Source organism: Mesoplodon mirus, assembly GCF_964341445.2.
Source record: "Mesoplodon mirus genome assembly, chromosome: 8".
NCBI lineage: Eukaryota > Metazoa > Chordata > Mammalia > Artiodactyla > Ziphiidae > Mesoplodon > Mesoplodon mirus.
In genome coordinates this window covers 109638604-109645248 of record NC_138984.1, presented here as the reverse complement: position 1 = coordinate 109645248, position 6645 = coordinate 109638604, and positions in this window count along the sequence as shown.

Below are 6645 nucleotides of genomic sequence, written 5' to 3'. Positions count from 1 at the left end.
TGGAGAATCAAAAGGTGTTTGCTAACTGATCAGTGGACAGCTCAGCTGAGGGTAGCTGGAGTCTGAACAGACTCCACATCTCACATGGGCAGGAGTGTGGATAGACTTGTTCCCCCCAGTTGAGCTCCATCCATAAAAGGCTCTCCAGGTGACTTTTTCTGCCTCTCCTGAAGAAGAGTGAGGAAGGGGGTGGAGAGAAACCAGGTGTATGGTGCTACCTTGGTTTTTTTCCTGTGGAAGGAAAAGGCCAGGGGTAGGGACACCCTCCCCAGGAAGGCGGTGGTTGTCTAAAAGAAAGTTGGCTTCTAGCTTCAAAGTCATTCCCCCACTCCTAACCACTGTTCTTTTGGGTTTCTTCCTGGGATCCCTGGTGAGCAGTATAGATTTTTTCTCCTGGAAGACTCTGAAAGGAGGCAGAGAGTATATTAATTAAATGAACTTTGAGACCACACTATGCTTAAGGCTAAACATTCATTCCCAGTTCTATTTCCCTTTCCAAATTAAGTCTAGCCATATTTTCCAATATAACCTACCAGAGATACTACAATAAAATTAAATGACAGGGCCTCCCTGGTGGCGCAGTGGTTGAGAGTCCGCCTGCCGATGCAGGGGATACGGGTTCGTGCCCCGGTCCGGGAGGATCCCATATGCCGCGGAGCGGCTGGGCCCGTGAGCCATGGCCGCTGAGCCTGCGCATCCGGAGCCTGTGCTCCGCAACGGGAGAGGCCACAACAGTGAGAGGCCCGCATACCGCAAAAAAAAAAAAATTAAATGACAACATTAAGATACTCCCAATAATAAAATGTCAAGAACATAGAAATGCCCCAAATTGAATATAAACACCCTCCCATTATCAAATTCCTGGGGAGAAATTAGTCCAAAAATTAAATTGCTTTGCAAGTTCAAGTGCAAAGGAATTAACGTCAGAAATCAAATTTGCTTGCCCTTGTAAGTGAAAAGTCTAATGAAATCAAAGTTCTTCCCCATTTCTTATTTTGCTCATTTTTAGCCAAAGGTCGTCTTTTGGGTAGAACTGAGTTTCATTCAGCAGTTTCACTGGAATGATTATGATTGCTTCAGGAGCCACGAGGGAAGTCCCTGTCCCCTTATTATTGAATCTTGAGAGTTCTTTATATATTTTGGATGCAAGTTCTTTTCAGGTATGTACTTTGCAAATATTTTATCCTGGTCTAGAGCTTGTTTTTTTTTGTTTGTTTGTTTTTTTTTGCTCTGAAGATGAATTCGTCCAATGACAAATCTCTGATGAGCCTCACTTTTAAAAGATTCCAAGTTGCTTGGACACTGATGATTATTAGTACTGGTCTCACCTACACTACATTTACAAAGAAGGCCAATCCCCAGCCCTGACGGTAGTGATTCCAGGCAAAGCTTTGTTTTCAGAACACAGTACTTAATGCTACCCCTGTCCATGGCAGAGACTCAGTGGTTACTGAGACGGGCAACTGTAAGTCTCAGTTTCCCTGGGACAGTCCCAGTGTATGTCTCTCTTACCCCAAAGTTATGATCAAGTTGCAGCACTTTCACTCTCAAAATCACTTTGTTTAGAAAATAAATTATATGACCATCCTATTCACGAAGGTAAACTAGATTTTAGTTTTATTGGGAAGTCACTCAATTTATGACAGTTTTCTTGAGTCTACCACCTGTAAAAATAATCTCAACTGGGAAAAAATCTTTAAACAGGGTGTAATTTTGGGTAATATGCTCCTGTCATATCCAAGGGGAAGAAATCCACTTACTTATCCTGTGTCCTCTCCCATTTTGTTTAGTTAAGAAATTTGCCATGGTGGCGTAGCCAATCACTGGGTCTTATTTGAGGTTCCTTTATTTCCTTTGAATTTTTCTTTTCACTTTTTTTAAAAGATTTTTTTAAGCCAGATTCATATTTATCACAAAATTGAGAAGAAAGTACATTTCTCTAATGTTTATAAATAATAAATATCTTTTCATATGCTTTTTTATTATCCATATCTCTTCTTTGGCAAAATATTTGTTCAAATTATTTGACTATTTTTATTGGATTGTTTGTCCCCTTATTATTATTATTATTATTATTTTAAACTTATTTATTTGATTTAATTTTGGCTGTGTTGGGTCTTCGTTGCTGTGCACGGGCTTTCCCTAGTTGTGGTGAGTGGGGGCTACTCTTTGTTGCAGTACGTGGGCTTCTCATTGCAGTGGCTTCTCTTGTTGTGGCAGGCTCTAGGCGCGTGGGCTCAGTAGTTGTGGTGCATGGGTTCTAGAGTGCAGGCTCAGTAGTTGTGGCCTATGGGCTTAGTGCTCCGCCGCATGTGGGACCTTCCCGGACCAGGAGTTGAACCCATGTTCCGTGCATTGGCAGACGGATTCTTAACCACTGTGCCACGAGGGAAGTCCCTGTCCCCTTATTATTGAATCTTGAGAGTTCTTTATATATTTTGGATGCAAGTTCTTTTCAGGTATGTACTTTGCAAATATTTTATCCTGGTCTAGAGCTTGTTTTTTTTTGTTTGTTTGTTTATTTGTGTTCAGTTTTTTTTTTCTTCCATTTTCCTAAGAGAATTATTTGAAGAGCAGGCATTATCAATTTTGGTAAATGTATTTTTTTGTAAGTGTGTGTACTTCATGCTTTTTGTGGCCTAATAAGCCTTTGCCTAACTCAAGGTAACAAATACTTCTATATTTTCTCCTTTTCTTCTCTTTTCTTTTCCTTTCATTTCTCTTTTCTGTTTTGCTTTTGAATGTTCAGTTATTTCAGCACCATTTGTTGATAAACTATTTTTCCTCCATTGATTTACTTTTCACTTTGTCAAAATCAATATATGCGTGAGTCTACTTCTGGGCATAATATTTTGTTACATTGATCTATATGTCTATTCTTATGCCAACACCACACCCTTGTGACTACTGTTGCTTTACAGTAAATATTGAAATCAAACATGTGAATTTTCTAAATGTGTTCATCTCTTTCAAAATAGTTCAGACTCTTCCAGGTCCTTTGTTTTCTTACATAATTTTAGAACCTGCTTGTCATTGCTCCTTTTTGTTCATTTCCCTGTCCTTTTAGTTGACTCCCTGCTCAATGTTCCAGAAGCTGGAGTTTGAATCATCTCCTCCAGCAATGCCAGACAAGGCCTGGTCTTGTGATTTATTGCCTGGAGGAGAGTAACGTGAGCACATGCTGTCCCTAGGTAGGCAGCCCCTCAAGAAGGAGAGAGAGGAGAAGGGCTGGTGTGTCAGTCAAATGGAGTCCTAAAGCCAAACCCTAGAATTAGGCGGACGAGGTAGGCCTCCTTCTACAACCAGAGCAGAGAGGAATGCATCTTGTTCCAAAGAGACAGGAGAGAGAAAGGACCTCAATTATGCATGCTCTTTTACCATTTCTCCTAAACTCAGTAATCACTAATCACCTGAAGGAATAAGGAATCGATCAGGGGATGAAAAGAAAATAGGAAAGTAGCTCCCACTCCCTAGAAGGAATGAAAAAGTTGTATTCTCCCCACCAACGTTGACTTAACCCGTCAGCATCGAGTGGGCGGTCTTAGGTTCCATTTCCATGTATATGAGGCAACCTAATTCCTTATGTATCTCAGGAAGCAAAGATGTGTGTATGGGGTGGGTGGGTAGAGGGGTTTGTCCTTTCAAAAACACGTGAAGTTGGTCATGGTTTGTAGAAGACAACTGCAGATAATTCAGCTGATATCTTCATAAGGCATTGCCATACAGAAAGATCTCCATAATTTTTTAAGGAGTATTTTTTTAATAAGGCTCAGCTATAAAATATCAGATTTATTTTAGAAAAAAATATACCAACTTCTTACAAAAGTAATCATGCTAGTTTAATAATCTTATCTCAGTTTCATTTCTCAAAACATAGCTCTTCCAGAAAAATACCCTCCCCAGTTATTTCTGCTTTCTGGTTTGTTTCTGCTTAGTCCTATTAATGCTTTACCATGGAGCTGCGGCTGAATTCCTCTGTGAAGATGCTGACACACGGGTCAAGGGTGCCATCCATGAGTGCCCAGCAGCTGGTCCTCACTGCACTGAATTCCCCACAGGATGAAGACCCTGTTTGCCTTGGACTACGTCTTCTTGGCCCTAGGGAAGCCTTTGTCTTGTAGGTTTCCCAAAGCTTTTATGAAAGTAGTTCTTTCAGTTTCAGAAGCTACCTCTCTTTCATTAAAGCTGTCCACAAACCCTCCCCTCTTTCTCTCAGCACTACCCTGATCTCCTCAACAAGATCCCTAATGGATATGTACTCTTCTTGTCCTATAGACCCTGGAGAGCTCACAGACCATCAGTTTCTAAAGAGACTTACTCTTCAGCTTGGATGAGATACTCTGCTATAGTTAATTTCTCTTCATCTCCTACTCTCAAAATAGGGAACAACTAATGAACTTAAAGTATGTTGATTTGCTTACAACTTATTCTTCTATAGTAACTCACTCTCACTTAGAATCGTTCCTCAACAAGTCAATTATATTTTAAGCTTCATCATGAATCAAAATGAAAGACCATTTCTTATTCTTATGTTTTTAAGTGGTCCATGGGTATAGCTGCCTGCCAAAAAGCCCTGAAAAGACTCAGTCCCTTTTTTTTGTTTGTTTTTCTGTTTTTTGTGTTGCAGTACGCGGGCCTCTCACTGCTGTGACCTCTCCCGTTGCGGAGCACAGGCTCCGGACGCGCAGGCTCAGTGCCATGGCTCACGGGCCCAGCCGCTCCGCGGCATGTGGGATCTTCCCGGACCAGGGCACAAACCCGTGTCCCTTGCATTGGCAGGCGGACTCTCAACCACTGCGCCACCAGGGAAGCCCGACTCAGCCCCTTTTGATGTTAGGTTTTGGCTTCAACTTCTTCCTGAAACATGAGAGGTTTGGTAGAACTTAGATATGGGATAGGAAAAAGATGATAACATTTTGGGAGGTGTTTATTATAGACTGAGAAGTGACAGCCTGTATTTGGTGCTTATTAAGTGCTAGGCACTGAGCTAAAGTTTATTCATTCATTTTGTTTGCTGTCAGTCTTCCCCTGCTAGAGTATAAGCTCCATGAGGGCAGGGATTGTTATCTTTTAAATTTCCTGCTCTATCCCAAGTTCCTAGATCATGGAGTCATTGAAAAGATAGTTGTTGCCTTAGTAAATCTCTCATCTGGTGCAGTGGGTACTTTGATTATTTGGATGTTACACATGAATAAACAGAGGCTTAGACAGGTCATGTAACTTGTCCAAGGCCATAAACTTAGTAAGTAGTACAGCCAAGAATCAAAGTCAGGTCTGACTCCTGAGTCCATGGTTGAAACACTTGTCTACACTGTGTCTCATCTCTCTCAATCCTGTCAATAATAACTCTGTGAAAGAGATACTACCTTTACTTTATAGATGAGGAAAGTGAAGCCCAGAGAGGTCAACTAATATGACTGAGGTCACACAGTGGGGTACCTAGGGAAGGCAGGTCTTGAACTCAGATAATTTTGACTCTGAAGTCCATGCACTTTTCCCTGTACTATGGTGTACTGGTGAGAGGCTTTAAAAATTAGTATAATTATACATTTCAGACTCAAGTTGTGATGATGTTGAGAATAATAAAAACTCACCAGTGGCAGAAAACAGAAGCTAAACACAGTTCAAATCAAAGAAACAGGATCCTCATGATTTATGACTCAGGATCCAGGTTTCCTGGGGGTTCACCTCTTGCCACGTGGTGTCTCAGGTAATAAGGAGGCTGTAAACCCTGCTTGTGTGCTCACCACCCCTCATGGCAGAAATAGACCTTTCCCTTTTCAGTTAGTGCCACTAAAGACAGGTTTGTTTGCTGTCCATTTACCATGATGATAAGTCACTGATCCGGGTCCAGCTAAGAAGGCTGTATGTTAACCAGCCAGAGTTGTGAAGGGTGCCATAAAAATGATGAGGGGACTTAGGCAGGCCCTCTCTGTTCCCTGAAGGTACTAAGGAATAATGCTCTGTATTCTGTTTTTGTGCTCTTGTAGGCATGGGAAGATAAATACCAGGTGCTACTCACATCCACCTGTCCAGATTCCAGCAGACACAGGCTCTTTAGGGAATATGGTGCTTAAGAAGTTAATAATGTTTAGAAATCTCTGGGTCCGTCAGAATAATGAATGTAGCTAATAAACATTCTAATTAGTTAACCTAGAGAAAAATCTTTGCAACTCTAGAGCAGACATTTTCATATTATCCTGAATGTAAACATTACCTTATCACAGACTGCTGTTTAAATGTTACTCTGTATATTTTCTTGGGTTCAGACACTTACTGACTATGCAAAAAGCTGCAGAAAAAGACTTAATAAAAAGTGACGGCAGGCAGCTTTCCCTGCCGGCAGAGATTAAGCGCTTAGCTCTTGGCATTTCAATTACCTGAAACTAATGGAATAAATATTTTACAATATTATTGCCTTTTGGGGGGTAAAACACTCAAAGAAGGACTATACATGAAATGGAATTTTGTTCTTTTCTTAATGAAATAATTGAAAATGGATTTACTATCAGAATCTGGTCATTAAAAAAAATAAAGATACCAGAACTAGCATCAGCGTGAAGAGATCAGGACATAATTTCTTATATGCATGGCCTTCGTCACTGTCATTTTGCCTCCAGCATAACTTTAAAATAATGCCCTCTA